At 33.9% G+C, this 20,782-nt stretch overlaps 1 non-coding gene across 1 annotated transcript; it reads left to right on the top strand.

Annotated features, from left to right (window-relative positions):
- The first annotated feature begins 1,892 nt into the window (after positions 1-1,892).
- LOC128287495 (small nucleolar RNA R71) lies at positions 1,893-1,998 on the top strand. The gene has a single exon (XR_008278195.1). It is a non-coding gene; the product is annotated as a small nucleolar RNA R71 (small nucleolar RNA).
- The last annotated feature ends 18,784 nt before the right edge of the window (positions 1,999-20,782 follow it).

The raw sequence follows: 20,782 nt of genomic DNA on the forward strand, positions 1-20,782 counted from the left end.
GGTGTTGTTTACCTTAAAAGTGACGAACTTGGGATGGCTCACCTCTACCGTACCGAATGGAAAAATACTGAGTACTGTAAGAGGGATTTCCTCATTCTGTGTGGTAGTGACAATGTGGGGATCTGCAGCATCTAATAAGACCTTATCACCAACCTTAAGTAAATTTGGGGAGGTATAGAACTCATTCTGGAGTAATTTTGGTTTATCGTGTGTTCTCGGTTTATGTGCTCACCATTTGTCTAGCTTCTCTATCTGTAGCCTTCGTTCTTCATGAATGAGTCCTCAATCATTTCTGGAATATTGCTCATGAACTTCTTTGAAGCTCAATTTCTGCAAAGTCATATTGTCAGTTTTAGTAGATTGGTGTGGACCATTACCTTCAATGTTCGATGTGATGCCAGAATTACGAGCTTGAAGGGTGATCATTTCATCTCCCACACGAAGTGTAAGCTCACCTGTGCCAACATCAATAATTGTTTTAGCAGTTGCTAGAAAGGGCCTCCCTAAAATCAAAGGGGTGTTATCATCCTCCTCTATGTCTAGAACAACGAAATCAACGGGAAATATGAACTTATCTACTTTCACTAGTACATCTTCAATAATACCCCTAGAAAACCTTATAGTTTTATCTGCCAATTGAATGCTCATCCTAGTTTGTTTAGGTTTCCCAAGACCTAGTTGCTTAAACATTTTGTAAGGCATGACGTTAATTCTAGCCCCTAAATCAGCCAATGCATGACTTATATCTAAACTACCAATTAAACAAGAAATTGTAAAACTCCCTAGATCTTTCAATTTGTGGGGTAGCTTATTCTGTAGAATAGCTAAGCAGATTACGTTTAGCTCCACATGCGATGCTTCATCCAACTTCCGCTTATTTACTAAAAGCTCTTTTAAAAATTTCATTGCATTTGGCATCTGCGACAGAGTTTCAATAAACGATAAGTTAATATGTAATTTTTTCAAAAGTTTGAGGAATTTATCGACTTGTTTGTCTGAGCGGTTTTTCCTTATCCCGTTAGGGTATAGGACACGAGGTCTATATTCTTCATTTACCGTTTTGTTATGACTTACCTCACTTTTACCTTTGCTCACCACGGTTTCTTGCATCAATTCTGGCTCAAGCGCAATGAATCCTTCCTTATCTTGAGTACTAATTGCGTTGAGGTGTTCCCTTGGATTAGGTTCAGTATTACTTGGTAAGCTACCTTGTGGTCATTCGGAGATTAGTTTGGATAGCTTGCCTATCTGAGTTTCAAGCCCTTGGATCGATGCTTGTTGATTCTTAAGTGCTGTCTCGGTATTTTGGAAATGGGTTTCTGATACCAAGATGAATTTAGAGAGCATCTCTTCAAGGTTCGGTTTCTTCTTTGTTGATAAGGTGGTTGTTGAAAACCCTAAGGATTTTGTTGCTTTTGATTCCCTTGACCACCCCAGGAGAAATTTGGGTGGTTCCTCCAACCTGCATTATAAGTATTACTGTATGGGTTATTTTGAGATCTAAAGTTATTGTTACCCATATAGTTGACTTGTTCCTCTTCGGTTGTAGGATTGAAGGATTGATATTCTGTATGCACACCTCCTCCACTTGAGTCACACCTCATTACTAGATGTACCTGCGTAGAACGAGCTAAACCATCAATCTTTTTATTGAGAAGTTCTACCTGATTTGACAGCATAGTAACTAAGTGACGTTATAAACGCCGGCTATTTTTGTTGGCTTAGTCCTCATGACTTGCCACTGATAGTTATTCAGTGACATTTCTTCAATGAATTCATAAGCTTTTTCAGGTGTTTTGTTGTTGATGGTTCCTCCAACAGCTGCGTCAATCATCTGTCTTGTCGAGGAATTCACACCATTGTAAAACGTTTGAACTTGCAACCATAGAGGTAACCCATGATGAGGGCACCGTCGCAATAGATCCTTATATCTCTCCCATGCATCGTAAAGTGTTTCTAAGTCCATCTGCACAAAAGAAGAGATATCATTATGTAACTTAGCTGTTTTAACCGGCACAAAATATTTAGTAGAAATCTTTCGGTCATTTGTTCCCAAGTAGTGATGGACCCTCATGGTAACGAGTTCAACCACTGTTTAGCTTTGTTTCTCAGTGAAAAAGGGAATAATCGAAGGCGAATGGCATCATCAGAAACGCCATTAATTTTGAAAGTGTCGCAAAACTCCGGAAAATTCGCCAAGTGAGTGTTGGGATCCTCATCCTGCAAACCATCAAACTAAACAAACTACGGTATCATATGAATTGTGTTAGGTTTTAGTTCAAAATTATTCGCAGCAATAACAGGTCTAACTATACTTGACTCAGTTCCTATTAAAGAAGGTTTAGCATAGTCATACATAGTACGTGGAGCAGGATTTTGATTAGCCGCAATTGTAGGAGGTAGCTGATTGCCTTGGTTTTCAGCCATCTCTTCGGTTGGGGGTTGAGTATCGTCTTCTTGCTCGTTCTCTGTGTATCTTAAGCTTCGCCTTATTTCTCTTTAGTTCCTACGAACTATGCGATCGATTTCTTTGTCAAAAAGTAATGGTCTCGACGGATTTCTTCTAGTCATAAACTATAAAAACCTGTCAAGAGAAAGAAAAAGTAAATTAATTAGTAATAATAATAATATTAAATTAAATTAAATTGCAAGAAAAATAAATGGCTAAAGTAATAAAAATTGAGTGTTCCTAATATATTAGTTCCCCGACAACGGCGCCAAAAACTTGATCGCGAAGTTTCATGATAGGTTTTAAAAATTTATAATTAATCGTTCTTGAAACTAACTATTATCATGATTTAAGCAAGTGTACCTATCGAATAGTAGTATAGTTTTAGCAAGACCGGATTGTCGAACCCAAAGGAACTAAAAGTACTAGTAATGACTGTCCTTTTATTATCTAGCCTAAGAATAATGGGATTTTCTTTTAATTAACTAATTATCTAAACTAAAAATGCACAGAGAAAAGAATTGGGGAATTGCTTTTGGGAAAAATCGATTGACTTAAGACAATACCTAAGGAAAAATCCACCTAGACTTTACTTGTTATTCTGGCTCCAAATCGGACGATTTATTCATTCGACTTGTTCTGTAGAGACCCCTAAGTTATGCTATTATCCCTATTCAAGTCTAATAACGTCTAATCCCTAGATTGAATAACCGAGACTTTTCTCTAATTAACACTCTAGGGTTGCATTAACTCAATCTATGGATCGCCTTATTAGGTTTCACCCTAATCTGGCAAAATCTTGTCACCCTATTTCTAGGCGCGCAATCAACTCCACTTAATTATGACAAAAGTACTCTTAGACAGGGTCTATTCCTCCTCTGAATAAGAGCATGTCTTGAATCAGTATCCTGGGAGATCAAAACAAGAATTAAGAACACATAATTAAGAACAAGTTAAATATTTATCATACGATTCAGAAAATAATAACAAGATTCGTCTTAGGTTTCATTCCCCTTAGGTATTTAGGGGTTTTAGTTCATAACTAAATAATAAAACATCTCAGAAGAATAACGAATACAAAACAAAAAGAAAACCCAAAACTCGAGGAGAGATCTTCAACCTTGATGATGAATCCGGCTTCTGATATGGATCAATCAGCTTCCTTGGAGTAATTCCTTACCCCCTATTCTTCGTCTCCTTTTTCTTCCTCCTCTAGGGTGTATTTATAGGCTTTGGAATGCCTAGAAGCCCTCAAAAGTGGCCTTTTCCGAATTGGACTTAACTTATGCTCGGCAGGGACACGCCTGTGTGACACGCCCGTGTGCGATTACTTCAGGCCGTGTTCGAACCTGTTAAAATGGCACGGGCGTGTGCTATACTCGTGTGAATCGTGCTTCAATTCTGCCAGATTGACACGGCCGTGTGGTCTGCCCGTGTGAGGAGGTCCAGGCCGTGTTGATTTCGTACTTTGGCCCATTTTCTCTGTTTTTGGCCCGTTTCTTGTTCCTTTCGCTCTTCTATGCTCTCTTAAGTATACAACATGAAATTAAAGTATTAGGAGCATCGAATTCACCAATTCTAATGAGAAATCATCCATAAAATGCATTAAAAATGGGGTTAAAATATGTATAATTTACGGTATATCAGTCTACCCGTGTGTTACACACGGGCGTGTGGATCACTCGTGTGGAAGTGCCCAAGCCGTGTGAAACACTGAATTAGTCCCAATTTTTCCTTTTTGGCCCATTTCTTACTCTTTTCGCCATCTTGAGCTCTCCTGAGTATAAAACATGAAATTAAAGGATTAGAAGCATCAAATTCAATGAAACCAAGGAAAAATCATTCATAAATATGCCAATCATAGGGTAAAAATATGTATATATTATGGTTTATCAAATATCCCCACACTTAAGCATTTGCTTGTCCTCAAGCCAAATCCTCAACTCACAATTAAAATAAATGTTTTTCAACTTATAATTTTCATCAATAATGTTCGAAATAATCCACAAGTAATCGTACATTAAGAGCTTAACTAAAAGAACATTAAAGTTTCAAACAATCCAAATTGAACATTTCAATCATAAAATCGTAGGTATCCCCATTTATCTAAGTAATTACCTTTAATTCCAAATCGACAAGGGTTGACATCCTCACTAAAGATTCATTTAAATCACTCAAAGTGTTTAGGTTCAATAATTTAAGCACTCAATAGTCAAACATGAAAAGTTATTACCATAAGCTTGCATGAAAATCAAATCTCCACCACTATAATGAGATGATACACAAATCAAAAGGTCTTTAACCGGGTTGTAATGGGGCTCAGGTTAAAGGTGTGGAAAAAGGCTGAAAAAGAGGGTTAGAATCGAGACTAATTTAATAAATTACCAAACTTAGAAAAAATAAAGCTAATTACTGAATTACAAACAAGTGCCAGAATTAACACTATCCGAAACTAATGATGATAGCTTTTTCTCAATATAATAACTTTAACTTATCCAAGCTCTCTAGCACAATATGTAACTGAATGAATGAATGGTTTTTTTTTAAGAATAAGAACAAGTACAATAATGGAAAGTACATAAGAAATAATTCAACAGCTGGAATGAATGAACACAATTCGGTAACTAATGAAATCAAATCTCGATAAAAAGCGAGTTAATAAAAAGGGAAAAATTTTTAATGAATCAAAAAAAGGTTAAGTTGTGGGTTAATATTAAGGGAAAAATCAAGAAATAATAGTTAAGGCCCAAAGGGGTTCACTAGGGGTCGATTATGTGAGTAGGCTTTTTATAGGGTAAATGGGTTAAAACCTAAATGCCTTTAACATTTTCATATATCAAATCAAAGGTGTGGTCTTGACATGCATAATAGAAGAAAGTTCTATAATAACAAATCAATGTTGACATACTCATAGAAAAAATCAGTGAGCAAGAAAAGATATATGCTCTAAAAGGCTCAAAATCTTACGAAAATTATGGGTATTTGATGTCAATCCTGTAAATTCAAAACTTCAAGATAATACCTCAATTCAGGGGAACAACCTAGCAATTTTACTTCTCAAAAGTCAACTTATCATGCTTGATTTTCTAATGTCTTAGAGTTTAAACAATCAATGCTCAGTTACCTATGATTTAATTCAAAACATATCAATAAAAATCATAAATCAATCAAAATTTACTCTAATAATGATATGAGAAAATTATTTGAGAACAAGATAAAAATTCAGGGATTTTCTGATAATCACATAAATACCCTCCCCACACTTAAGATGTACATTGTCCTCAATGTACAAATATATATAATGGCAATATAAGCATAATATCAGAAAAGAGAGAGAGAAGCGAAACTGCCCTGAATTTTTGGATGAAATCCTTGGAAGAATGAAAGTAAGAATTATAGAGAAAGCCGAATGAAAAGTATGATTCTGAGGTACTAATAAGAAAATAAACACCACTGTAGAAGAGAATTAAGGGATCACTTAATAATAATTATAAAGATAAACATAGTTCAAAATAAAAAATATATAAGCCTTCAAAAATAAATAAGAGACAAAATAGAATTGTAATAAAAATAGAAATAATAATAAAAATAATAAAATAAAGGGACTCAAAGGTCCTCATCATCGGATGTCTCGTGGGTCGACGGTGCTGAAGGAGAGATATGGAGGTGGTGACAAATTTGTTGAAGAGTGGGATCGATGCTGTCAAATCGCTCGAAACATTGCTGCTCAAAGCAAGTGAATCGCTCAGATAAATTTGTCAAAGTGGCAGCAGGAGGTCGGTGACTCGGTGGTGGTGGTGGGGGTGGCTCCTCGTGAGGGGGAAGGACATCATCAGTAATGTCCTCTGGCTCATCCTGGTCATCAGACTGAAGGAGTCTATACTAAGGTGGGTTGAATCCACGGCATCGCTCTATCATCCTTATGTGGATCATGCTAGATATTCCTTAAGGAGACATCTGGCCGACTAGTGTGAGTGTCGATGACATCTCTGGAGTGTCGAAGAGGCTGAAGTGTCGAGCGAGGTGAGTCACGTAAAGTCCAAGGCAAATGGGACCCCTCCTATGGCGACCGTCTGGTGGCGACAGCAAGGGCGATAAAATATGCCAAGTCAAAGACATGACCAGTCGCCATGCTCCATAAGAAGTAAGCATCGGTGGTGCTGACGACGTCGGTACTCTCTCTCCTTCCAATCAAGGTATGAGCCAAGATAACATGGATATAACGTAGTGCTGGTGGAAAAGAAGTCACCTTTGAGCGACTTGCATCATAGGGACCAGTGCTTGCCGTAAGGTCGGTCCAACAGCAAGATGGCGAGTAGTGTATGTGCCGGTGAAGCTGTAAAAAATTCTCGAAAGCCATGAACTCCTCCGTGTAAAGGCCCAAAGTAGCTCCAAACTCTGGTACACTCATGTGCCTTATGAGTCCATCGAGTCTAAAAATGATAGTACCAACCTCATCATGTGTATTCATCACATGCTGTAGATGGAACGTAGTGCAAAACTCCAAGGTCAGCTCTGAATAGGTGGGCTCGATAATTGCAAAGAACTGATCTCACGGTGCAGTATTGAGATGGAATCAAACAAGGTGAGCAAGGTGAACCTCCTCTAAAGCGGCCCAATCAATACAGCGGCCTACTCCTAATGGTCGTACTCGAAGAAGCTGAAATAGGTCCTCCTGTAGGCCTAACGAGAATCAAAGCAGAGGGTGACGAGCTTCAATCGAGGTGCTTGAAAAGGTTACGCTGGGACCTTTACGCTTTTTCGAAGCGAGGACGGCAGTCTTCTTGCCTCGTGTGTTCGTCATAGTGTACTGCAAAAGTAAAAGAGTTCGTCAGTAAATAAGGAAATGATCACGAATTATTTAAATGAGAGCTTTAACGCAAAGTGTAAGTGATCCTAAATAATAATTTATTCCTAAACAATGTGTACTAAAATCCAATCATGCAAAAATAAACTAATAAGTAACAATATCTAAATGAGAGACTAAACCTAATGGTAGAAAAAAATTGTAATAGAATTAGGAATAATGAAGTCAGCCAATGAATATTTGGTAAACTAGTGTAAATAGTACCCAAACTAATCAAAAGGGTAAATCTATAATGCTAAAACTGATTAAATAAAAATAAAAAAAAATGAAATAAATAAAGGATAACGAAGTTAATAATGAAATAAATAATTAATAGGAATAAAATAATGATGAGTATTAAGGGAAACCAGACGATGATGGACGGTGACCGGACAGCGGTGTCAACGGGTAACGGGGTCAGACGGCAGGGTCAGACGGCGGCAAGGGGGAATGGGTTGGTGGTTAAGAAAAAAATGGCGAAGAAAGATGAGAGAAGAAGAAAGGGAAAGAAGGAAAAAAGAGGGAATGAAAGAAAAAGAAATGAAGGGGAGGGCGATCGGTGGTGGACAACGGGGGCTGGAGGAGGGGGCTGAGAGGGCTACGGTGGCTAGGGTTGGGAGATTTAAGGAAGAAGACAAAAGTAAAATTTAGGGTTTATGGGGCTTAAAAAGGCACACGGTCGTGTAAAGCCCGTGTTAGGCCACACAGGCGTGTGACACACCCGTGTGGATCGAGTTCAGCCCGTGTTTGTCACCAAAATTTAATGTCCCTTCGTCACACGACATGGGGACACTGCCGTGTCGCACAGCCGTGCTCTCCATTGTTCACTTCTACCACACCCGTGTGGTATCCCACACGTCCGTGTGTCCGAACACAACCGTGTGCCTGGCCCGTGTACCTCTCTGACTTGTTAAAAATTTTAAAAATTCGTTCCAGTTTTCACACGGCCTAGGACAAGCCCGTGTGCCCAAGTCGTGTGCTTCACACGGCCGTGTGGCTCGATACTTGAGGATTTTTAGCCCTGTTTCCACACGGCCAAGGACACGCCCGAGTGTCCAGGCGTGTCCTGGCCGTGTGGGCCACTGTACCTACAAAAAAAACAATAAACATAGCTAAAATAAACTAGTTAGTGGTGTTAGTGCTCGGGTTGCCTCCCGAGAAGTGCTTATTTAAAGTCTAAGCTCGACTTACCTTAATTTCATATGATTACGGTAGAATGAGGAGTTGAAACTCCTCACCTCTGCTATCAATTTTATCAAAATAAGGTCTAAGTCGAGTATTATTTACCTTAAAAGTTTCGAATTCAGTGTGTGTTACCTCGACTGTACCGAGTGGGAAGGTTTTTAGTACCGTGAAGGGAATCGCTCTGTTTTTATTGTACTCTGAAGTAGCAATTCGAGGATCCTTTTCATTTAACAATACTTTATCCCCGACCTTGAATTGTTTTGTTTCATCCCTACGCTCATCATGGCGTCGCTTTAATTTATTGTGTACTTTTGGTTTCGCCTCGATATATGTTCGCCATTCGTCTAGTTCATCGATCTTAAGCCTTTGTTATTTGTGAGTCGCTCTATTTTTGTGGCATGGATTAGAATGAAGCTCCATCACATTCTTCCTAGGGGACTCCTGCAAAGAAGTTTGAGTTTTAATATTGCTCAAATTATCAGAACTTAAACAATCATCTCGATTACTAGATATTTTAGTAGAATCACGAGCTTGAAGTTTAATCGTATCATATCCTACACGAAGTATCAATTCACCTGTGCCAACGTCAATGATAGTTCTAGCAGTTGCTAAAAAGGGCCTTTTTAAAATTAAAGGTACGTCATTATCCTCATCCTTGTCTAGAACAACAAAGTCAACTGGGAATATAAATTTGTCAATTTGACAAGCACGTCTTCAATAATACCCTTAGGAAATCTAATTGTTTTATCCGTCAATTGAATGCTCATCCTAGTTTGTTTGGGTTTTCCAAGACCTAGTTGTTTAAACATTTTATAAGGCGTGACATTAATACTTGCCCCTAAATCAGCCAACGCATTCTTAATATTTAAACTACCAATTAAACAAGGAATAGTAAAACTCCCTGGATCTTTCAGTTTGTTGGGTAGCCTATTTTGTAAGATGGCTAAGCAAACTGCTTTTAATTCCACGTGCGACGCATCATCTAACTTTCGTTTATTATTCAAGGCTAGAGCACCTACTCGCACCTACACCATTTGAGCCAGAGAGGAAGCTACTACTCTAGATGTGATTGTTAGTATATTTCATCTCTTTGGTGTTAATGCGTATGCATTGATTGACCTTAGGTCAACTTATTCTTATATTTGCACTGTATTAATAACGGAAAAAAAGTTACCTGTTGAATCTACTGATTATGATTTCAAGTTACTAATCTACTAGGTGAGAGTGTGATAGTTAATTTAGTTTGTCGTAATTGTCCACTAAAATTTAGGGGCTATGAATTCCCTGCTGATTTGATGTTGTTACCCTTTTCGAGAATTTGATGTTATTCGAGGTATGGATTGGTTATCTTTGCATGATGTTGTGGTAAACTGTAGACAGAAACAGATCGATTTGAAATGTCAGACAGGAGAGATAATTTCAGTTGTCTGAGAGTCCGAAGGATGTTGTTAGAATTATTTCAGCCTTTACTGCTCAAAGATTGATTCGAAAAGGTAACAAAACATTTCTAGCATATATCCTTGATACCCGAGATTCAAAATCGAAGCTAGATCAATTACCAGCTGTTAGTGATCTCGTTGATGTATTTCTTGAAGAGTTGTCAAGTTTACCTCCTGATCGTGAAGTTGAGTTTGTAATTGATTTGATTCCTAGAACTGCACCAATATTAATATCACAGTACCGTATAGCACCAGCAGAACTAAAAGAATTGAAGCACAATTACAACAGTTATTAGAACAAGGGTTTATTCGACCGAGCATGTTTCCCTAGGTACACCTGTATTGTTTGTGAAAAATAAAGATGGCTCTTTGAGATTGTGTATAGACTACAGACAGTTGAACAAAGTCATGATAAAAAATAAATACCCTTTGCCGCGTATCGACAATTTGTTTGATCAATTGAAATGTGCTACAGTGTTCTCAAAGATAGATCTCAGATCCAGGTACTATCAATTGAAGGTTAAAGATTGTGATGTGTCAAAGGCTACTTTTAGAACTCGTTACGGTCATTATGAGTTTTTGGTAATGCCATTTGGCTTTACTAATGCCCCTGCTACTTTTATGAATTTAATGAATCGGGTTTTTCAACCTCATTTGGATAAATTCGTTGTTGTGTTTATTGATGATATATTAATCTATTCCAAGATAGAATCCGAGCATGTTTAACATCAGAAAATCATACTACAAACTTTGAGAGAAAAGTAGTTGTACACAAAATTTAGTAAATGCGAATTCTGGCTTCGTGAGGTTGGATTTTTGGGTTACATAATATCTGCTAACGGGATTCGAGTTGATCCGAGTAAAGTTTTTACTGTGATGAATTAGAGAACTCCAAAAAATGTTTCAGAAGTGTGGAGTTTTCTAGGTTTAGCATGTTACTATCGACGTTTTGTTAAAAAAAATTATTATTGCTTCACCGATAAAGTGCCAACAGAGTTTTGTTCAGTTGAAGAAAATGTTGACGATAGCCCCAGTCTTGACTCAGCCTGAATCTGGAGTAGCATATGTTGTTTATAGCGATGCGTCTCTCAATGGTTTGGGTTGTGTGCTAATGCAGTCAAGAAAGGTAGTAGCCTATGCTTCTCGACAATTTAAGTCACACAAAAAATAATTGTCCTACACATGATCTCGAGTTGGCCGCAATTGTATTCACTTTGAATATTTGGGGACATTATTTATACGGCGAGAAATGTCATGTGTTTACAGATCACAGAAGTTAAAGTATTTGAAGACTTAGAAAGAATTGAATTTGAGACAAAGACGATGGTTAGAATTACTGAAAGATTACGATCTAGTTATTGATTATCATCCGGGAAAGGCTAATGTAGTTGTGAATGCACTTAGTTAAAAGTCATTATTGTTTGTACTTCATACATTAAACACTTATTTAACTCTTAATGAAGATGGTTTTGTATTAGCGGAGTTGAGAACAAAACCCCTGTTTCTACAACGAATTTGGGAATTGCAAGATGAAGATCCGAAGTTGGTGTTGACATGACAGATGGTTCAAAATAATTTAAGTTCAGAGTACAGTGTTAATGATAGTGGTACATTTTGTTATCATGATATAATTTGCATTCCGAGTAATTTAGATTTGAAAAATGATATTCTTTTTTAAGCTCACAGTAGTATGTACTCTATTCATCCGGATAGCATGAAGATGTATTGTGATTAATTTGAAACAAATGTATTGGTGGCCGAGTATGAAACGGGAAATTTGTGAATTTGTGCTAAATGTTTGATTTGTCAGCAAGTAAAAGCAGAACATCAAGTACCGTCGGGTTTACTACAACATGTTATGATTCCTGAATGGAAGCGGGAACGAGTCAGAATGGATTTCATATCTGGTTTACCTGTAACTCCGAGGAAAAAAGATTTGATATGGGTGATTGTTAACAGATTGACTAAATCAACACATTTTATTCTACTCAAAACAAACATTACACTTGAAATATTAGCGGAACTATATGTATCTGAGATTGTGAGACTACACGTAGTTCCAACATTCATTATTTCAGATCGAGATCCCAGATTTACATTTAGATTTTTTAGCAAACTTCATGAGGCTCTAGGCACTAAGCTTAATTTCAGCCCAGTATTTCATCCTCAGACTGACAGGCAATCAAAATGAGTGATTCAGATTCTGGAAGATATGTTAAGATGTTACATACTTGAATTTGAAGGTAATTGGGAAAAATATTTACTGTTGGTTGAATTTGTATATAATAACAGTTATCAATCCAGTATAAAAATGGCACTGTTTGAAGCTCTTTACGAGAAAAAATGTAAAACACCGTTGTATTGGTCTGAGCTGAGTGAATCCAAAATGATGGGAGTTGATTTCATCCGAGAAACTGAAGATAAAGTTCAGATAATTCGAGATAGTTTGAAAGCTGCATCTGATCATCAAAAATCGTACACATATCTGAAAAGAAAAGATATAGAATTTGTTGTTGGTGATCGGGTATTCTTAAAAGTTTCTCTATGAAAGAAAGTGTTATGGTTCAGCAGGAAAGGAAAGTTGAGTTTGAGATTTATCTGACCGTATGAAATTGTTGAAAGAATCAACCCTGCAGCTTATAGATTAGCTTTGCCTTCTGAACTCGAGAAAATTCATAATGTGTTTCATGTTTCAATGCTGAGATGGTACAGATCTAATCCTCCGCATGTGATTCCTCATAGTGAGATTGAGCTTCAGCTGATTTGACGTATTCGGAGGAACCAGTGAGAATTTTAGCTCGGAAGTCAAAGAATTACAGAATAAACGAGTTTCGTTAGTAAAAGTATTGTGGCATCGACGTGGTTTAGAAGAAGCTACTTGAGAAACCGAAGAATCAATGAGATTACAATATCAAAATCTATTTTCAGGTAACAATTTCAAGGACAAAATTTCCTAAGGGGGGAGTTGTAACAACCCGATTTTTAGTGGTGACTAAAAAGTGGTTTTGGAACCACAAATTTCTATTGTATCGACTCATAAATATTATTTTTAGAATATTTATAGAGTCATTATAGTTGTATTAAAATTTGGTTTTGAAATATTAACGTTTAGTTAGTTAATTAAAAGATAAAGACTAAATTATAGAAAGTGCAAAATATGTTAATTATAATAATTAAGTGAGTAAATGGCTTGATTAATAAATGAGGGAGGACTTAAGAAACAATTATGCCTTAATTGTAAGAATGGGACGACAATTAAATAGAAAATAATAAAATAGTGTGAATTGGATGGTAATTTTGTAAATAAATGGAAGTTTAATTAAATTAAGTTAAATTAAAGAATGAAAAACAAAACTTTATGCTTATCTTCTTCAAATGGTTGAATGCCATAACTAGGGTGAGGATAAAGCTTTGGTTGCCTCATTTCTTTGCATGTAAGTCCATTTTGATCATGTTTCTTGTAATTTTTATGTTTTTGAGATCGTTGCAACTAGGCACAACTAGCGTGTACTTCGTTTTTTATTCTGTTAAAAATTTTAGAAGTTGCCATTGATAAATATTAGATGCTTTTGATGAATAACATGGATTTGGTGCTTTGATTGTGTTTTGTGATGATTTTATAAAGTAATTTTTGTTAAATATTGATTTTAGGATTAAATTGTGAAAATGTCAAAATATTAGGGTTTGATAGCAAATTTTAGGTTTATTAGGGGCTGTATGAGAGCCTAGAATATTTGGATAGATTATTGATTTGAGAAAATTAGTTAATTTGATAGTTAACTAATTAAGGGATTAAATTGAAAAAATTGTAAAAGTTAGGGTAATTGCGTAAATTCAAAAAATAAAAGGGTATTAATTGTAAGATGGATTGGAAATGAAATATATGCTAATAAATGAGTGGTTTTATATTTTAGATCAAGATCCTGTAGATACTCGTGGAAAAGGAAAAATAGCGAAATAGTCTCTAAATTTCTGCAATTACTACAATTCGCTCCAGGTAAGTTCGTATGGTTAAAATTTAACATTTGTATAAATTGAAGATTGGTATTATGCATATATTATATTGTTGGAAATGAATTATTGTTTGAATTATAATATTGAATTGGATATTCGGTTTTAATTGAAAGCGAGATTTGAGTACATTCGTGATTTGGTGTATGACGGGGGTTTGGAGTGGAGATGGTATTGGAGGCAAATACCGGCATTTTACCCAAGTAAACCGGGGTTCAGTATTTGTTGCAAACTCTCGTGTTTTACTTTTTGTTTGGCGTGATTGGGTAGATCAGCTCTTACGAGCTTCTGTTTAGCTTTCAAGCTTCTGTTAGTGCATTCAGGAGGACCATCTCTTATGAGCTTCTGTTGACGATGTACTCTTACTCGTAAGTCGTTCTTCGAATGGAAAAATCTCAGTAAGGTGATTTATTTAATGAATTTGAAAGACATGTTATTTGTTTTTGTATTGATTTGAAAGATATGGTTATGTATGAGATTGTGTGAAATATTTCATATGCTTTGGGTTGGGATTTTGTGGTTGACAGAGGAGTTTCGTAGAGTACCGGTGGCATATTAAGTCCGCATTATTCGTAGTCAGTGCATTGCATATGGAGTACTAAGAGGAATGGCGATTTATCGCATTTTTACTGGTAAGTTGTCTTCATTTTTATTGGTAGAATTTTCTGCATATTGTTATCAGTGATTTTGACCACAACGGGCTTAAGCCCATAATGTTTTGGAGTTCGGATGACGGGTTTTGGGGAACTCGTGGTGTGTAACGGATGGTATAGGTAGGAACCTTTTTGCATTGCATCATGTACACAACATATTCGAATGCTATTCATTTATGCTACATATTGTATTTTGTTGTATTGAATGGTATCAAAATTAATGATTGTTACTCGAATGAATGATGACCCATGCTTATACACCGTTTGACATCGATATTGATAATGGTTATGTAATGATATGAAATTCCTATGATGGTTCTGTGTTCTTCTCTTAACGTTAATATGTTTCACTGTATTTGATATTTATGTCCATTTAAATAACTGTTCTGCTCACACTGAGCTTTCATAAGCTCACCCCCCAATAGTGTTTAACTTTTTAGGTAAACCTCGAAATTAGGACCGGACTCGGCGTTCGGAGAATCACCTTGGACCTCAGACTATTCTTAATAAGTATTATAAAGTCTTTATTGGTTTTGGTGTAATTTTTAATTATTTCTAGTCTGTGGCTTGGTAACTTTTCTTTTGGGGATTTTTTGCGTGCATGGATTACTCAAGCATAATAACTGGATAATGCATGATATCGGGCTTAAGTAAAATTGGATATTGTTCCCTAGTTTCCACTGCATTAAGGAACCGTTTTTGAAAAACAAATCAATAATGAAACTAAGTTTCCAAAATGACTTGAAAAATGGTTTTTCTGCTGCATTAGTTTAACATTGAGTTTTTTTTTTTTTTTGAAGAAGAAGAGCAACAAGCAAACGGTTTTTCTAAAACAACACTATCAACAGTTAAATGAATCCTAAGTATACACGACCTAATGAATGAATGCTTTTAAGCTAACTCAAAGTACAACTACGGTTTTTCTCTAAAATGAGTTTATTTAAGGTCTTCCAAAGTAACGTAACTTAGCTTAGCCATTTCGGTGGCTAATATAGCCTTCTCAATCTAGCCATAACGTCTAGGTCGGGTTTGGGTGGTTACATTCATCATCTTTGAGATTGAGAGAGTTTTGTGAGTTTTAGGGAATTTCGAGTTTTAGCCAGAGTACTTTGTTCTTTTGAGATTTAGGGTTATTTGTTGAGATTATCTTCATCTTGTACTCTTTCTATTTTTGCTCATTTAGTGAAGTCTCATTTTCTCGTGGTTTTGTTCTTCTTCTTCTTCGGAGTAAATTTTCTATGTAAATATTTGTGTGTTTGATATTCTCACTTTCACTTTTATTTTCTCATAGCATATACGAATCGATCCCCAATAAGACTAGAGATTGTCCAATAATTAAAGTTTATAAATAATGTTAACTAATTTGATTCAATCTCTATAATACAAGAATCTTTTAATCGTTTTAACTGTTATTAATGTCACATATGTTGAACATAAGTTTACATGTTGATTTTTTATTTCATTAATAATGTATTTTTATACAATTAATAATATATTTTTATTTCATATAATTAGTGCAATGTAATATTCTTTAAATAATGTTCAACATAATTAAAATGTATTATTTATTTTAATATTTAAAATATTATAACAATTAAATTTTAAAAATATAAATGAAAATAATATAAATTGAATTTTTTATCTTTTCTCATTAATTGAATGAAAATATCTAAATATTGAATGTAAATGTATTTATTGTGTGATAATAATTCTCATTTTATATTATTAAAATTCATGTAATTTAAAATTGAATAATTAAAATCATATTGAAAATGTAATTTAACATGGATACTATTTATCTTATCAACAATAATTCCATTTTTCTATCAAGATTTGGCTTTTATAGAGAGGTGGTTGTTACACACCTATAACAACTTGCTATTAACCAAAGAAAATGGAAATTATGTTAAAAAAAGTGGAAATAAAATCAACAAAATTAAAAACGTATAGTAGATACATGCTGTCGAAAGCACTTTAATTTGAAAAGCATGGGAGTCGACTTAATAACAAAAATGGAGTCGCCACCGATCTTTTTTCGAGGTGCGATCAGATCACCTTGAGATTGATCATTTTAATAAAACATTTTGATTTATTAAAACAATGATTTTGGTCTACGAAATTCGAGAAAAAAGGTTCGGGAGTCGGTTATGCATGAGGAAAGGTTAGCACCCTCGTAACGCCCAAAATTGGTACCTAATTGATTAATTCACGTCTTAATGTTGAAAATTTGAAAAGATTTTAGAATACGATACTCTTAAAAAGAACACTTGAATAAATTAAATTGGTTGCTAAGACCCTTCTATTTTGAAGAAATAAAATGTCATACCCAGTGAGTTAGGATACGACATTTCACATTTTCGAAACTGAGCTTGTCTTTTGATTTTTAAAACTCATGCAGTGAAGTTTAAAAAGGATATTCAATTATTTGGGTCAAATGAAAAAAATTGGAACCCAGTAAGTTAGGGTACGATTTCTCAAAATTTCAAACATAGAATATTGCCTTTATTTTTTAGAAATCTTTATCTTGAGATACAAAATGTCACATCCAGTGAGTTAAGACACAACACCTCGAATTCCTGAGAATAAACTTTTATTTGAAACTTATACGTTTTGATTGAAAAAGGGTACTCGGTTACTTACACTCAACGAGGAAAATTGGAACCCAGTAAGTTAGGGCACAATCTCCTCGAAGATGCCAAATACCGAGTATTGCCTTATTTTGAAAACTTTTGAATAAAATAATTTTAAAACTTAAACGATATTAAAACACGACCTTTTAAGCAAATAAAATGCGATGGAATAATAATGTACAATGCGAAATAATAATTCATAAACAAAATGCTATAATAATAAATTACAAATAACAAATAAATACAAAGTAGAATTACAATACACATAATAGCAATAATCACGTAACATGTTATCCTAATATCCACATTAATACAAAAATGAAATAAGTAGTAAGAAAATCTAAAATAAAATATGAAACAATTCTAAGCAAATAATGCTTAAAAAGGATTTAAAATGGATGTTATAAAAGCGACCTAAAGTATATAAAATAATTCAAAAACCAATACCCATTCAAGATAAAATAATATATAAAACTCTTTAAAAATAATATATAAACAATTCAAAATGTAATGCGTAATAAAAGATTTAAAATACAAATCTTTTTAAAGTGTGTTTGAATAACTCGAGTTGGAATTTAAGAATCACTCGTTTCGAAGGCATAAAATACTACATTCAATACGTTAGGATGCGACATTTTAAGCCCTCACAAACTGAGACCATCTCAGTTTTTCCAAAGCATGCAATTAGAAGGATATTTAGTTATTTGGTCAAATGAAAAACCGAAACTTAGCACGTTAGGGCACGATTTCTCGAATTTTCAAATATAAAATATTGTCTTTATTTGAAAAAAAACCCTTTTATGTGTTTGGGTAAAAATCGATACAACACAAATTTGTAGTATAACAATGAATCGGTGTTAATAAACCAAGTACATAAGTAAATACTATGTAAAATAGTTAAAAATAATAATGATTATAATACTAATATGAATAATAGGTAATCAAAAACTTGAAAGGATGTAGATAAATAAATAATAGGACAATAAAATGTTTAAAAATTGAATAAATAAACACAAAAGGAAAAATATAATATAATAATAATAATAATAATAATATAAATTGATTAGTTTTGTAATAGGACAGTAATAATAGTAATAATACAGTACTAAAGTAGAAAATAATAATAGGATATTAATAAGCATGATAATATGTTAATGATAAAAATAGAAATGATATGTTAATACTGATAACAATAAAATATAAAAATATAGTAATAATAATATATCAATAGTAATAGAAAACAATAATGATAAAGGAAAATAATAGTAATAATGGTGACAATAATGAAAATAATAATACTAAGAACAATAATAAGTATAACAAGAATGATAGTAGTAATATGTTAATCTGGTAATAATATAAAAATAATAAGAAGAAGAATAATAATATGTAATAATAATAGTAATAATAAAAAAGAAACAACAATAATAACTAAAAAAAGGACCGAATTGAATTTAAAACGAAAGTTTGGGGAGAAATCAGAAATAAATAAAAGGGAAAGGATCGGATTGCAACGCGCAAACGAAATGGAGGGACCAAAAAATTAAATATCCCTTCCCTCCAAAACGCATCACCTTGCACGAGGCCAAATTAAAACAGAAGGAAAATTATAAGGCCAAATTAGAAATAAATAAAACTTAATCGCAAAGCTATAAAAAAGCGGAAGGGCTAAATGCGCAATTAGCCCTTCCAATTAAAAACACGCGGATCCTAGGCTGGAACGGGTCAGGTCGGACGGGTTAAGGGAAAAACGACATCGTTTTGGTGCATGAGAGGCTTGCCCAAAACGACGTCGTTTTGGGGCCTATTTAAGGCAAAATTTTTAGAAAAAAAAAACCATTTTATCCTCAGTTTTTAAAAAAAAAACAAAAACACTTTCACCCTTTTCTCTGAAATCCCTCTGAGTCCGGCGAGGCTCCGGTTAGTCACCGTCTCGCCAGCCACAGTTCGCCAGCGCCACGGTGGCGAGGAGGCCAAAAGTCGATCTTTTTTCGACGAAGTAAAAAAAAAGGTAGCTTTCCTCTTTTTAAACCCCTTTTAATATATTTTGATGTTTTAATAGTTTTGAAAAAAATATCAAGAAATATTGGTATAGGAACAGTTTCAAAAAAATAGAAAAATGGAAAAAAAAAAAAGAAATTTTTTTTTGAAAAGTATCAAAAATAACCTTCGATATTCAAGTCAAATTCCTCTTGTTTTTTATTGAATGATCTCTGTTTTTTTGCTTGTATTCCAAAATCCCCCCATTTACATTGTTGAGAGTGACTTTATATAGCCTAAATTACAATTGTTTTTCAACTATTGCAGGTTGTGGGCGGCGTGGTGGACGTGGGCACTGACGTGGTGCGAACGTGGCGCGGTAGAGCAGCGCACGGCACTGAGGGGCGCGAGATGTGCTGCGCTTGGGAGCTAACTTGCGACGCTGATCTAGCTGAAATGTTTTTAGGTTTTGGGCTGAAATTTTGGGTTAGGGTTAGATGAATTTGGGTTATTTGTTTGGGTCTGATGTTGGGTTTAATTTGGTTTTAATCAATTGGGTTTGTTTGGGCTTTAATTTTAGTTTGAGCCCTGATATTTGTAAAAGGGACATTGGACCTTAATTTGATTTTTTATTTTATTTTATTCTTGATTTTGGTTTTCATATGGGCTGGGCAAAATTTGGGCCTTACACATGCATTATTGCTTTTACGTATCTTTTATTTTACATTCTTTTACATGACTAATTATCAAGTTCATAAATTTAACTAGTTTAATTAATTGGTATGAGTTATCAAATTAAATTAATTAATTTATCATAAGTTATTAATTTTAAGTAATCAATTTATAAATTTACGATGTTTCAAATTGAGTAGAATATTTAATTGGAGAACTAAATAGTTTATTGAATTGATATATTTAATTCCACTCATTTAATATTATTTTATTTAATAAATATGACAAAAAGATTTTTTATGTAAAATTTAAACATTTATTGAAATAATATTTTAATTAAGATCATTTTATTTAATAAATTATAATTAATAGGCTTACTTATTCGAAATAGCTATAATTTTACTTAAAAATTAGATAATATGTTATAATAAAGAACTAATTTAATAAAGAATTTACTTCATAATTATGAATATTAGTTTTATAAGTGAAAAGTTGTTATAAAAATTTAAAACAAAACATAAAAAATCGGAATATGATTGTTATAGAAAGAGTGATTGTAGAATTAATTTTAATAAAATATTTTTATTTCAATTAAGTTTTATATTATTGATATACCAATAAAAACAAACAGAGTGAAGGTTTAATTTAACATGGATATATTATTATCATTATCATTACACCTAACAACATATAACATTATTTTATATATGCTTGTAATTTTTTTTACTTTATTGGGAAATAGAGGATAATAATCTTAAAGTTAGTATTTGATATACTCTTTAACAAAAAATTTTGAATTTTATCATAAAAGTATTATAGAGTGTCTATACTAAGCGTTAGATTACATTTTATTTTCTCTATTAAAAATGAATAAATTAATCATGTAATTAGATTAAAGAGAAAATTAGTCTTTTTTA

This window comes from Gossypium arboreum, chromosome 13 (genome assembly GCF_025698485.1).
Source record: "Gossypium arboreum isolate Shixiya-1 chromosome 13, ASM2569848v2, whole genome shotgun sequence".
In the NCBI taxonomy this organism is placed as follows: Eukaryota; Viridiplantae; Streptophyta; class Magnoliopsida; order Malvales; family Malvaceae; genus Gossypium; species Gossypium arboreum.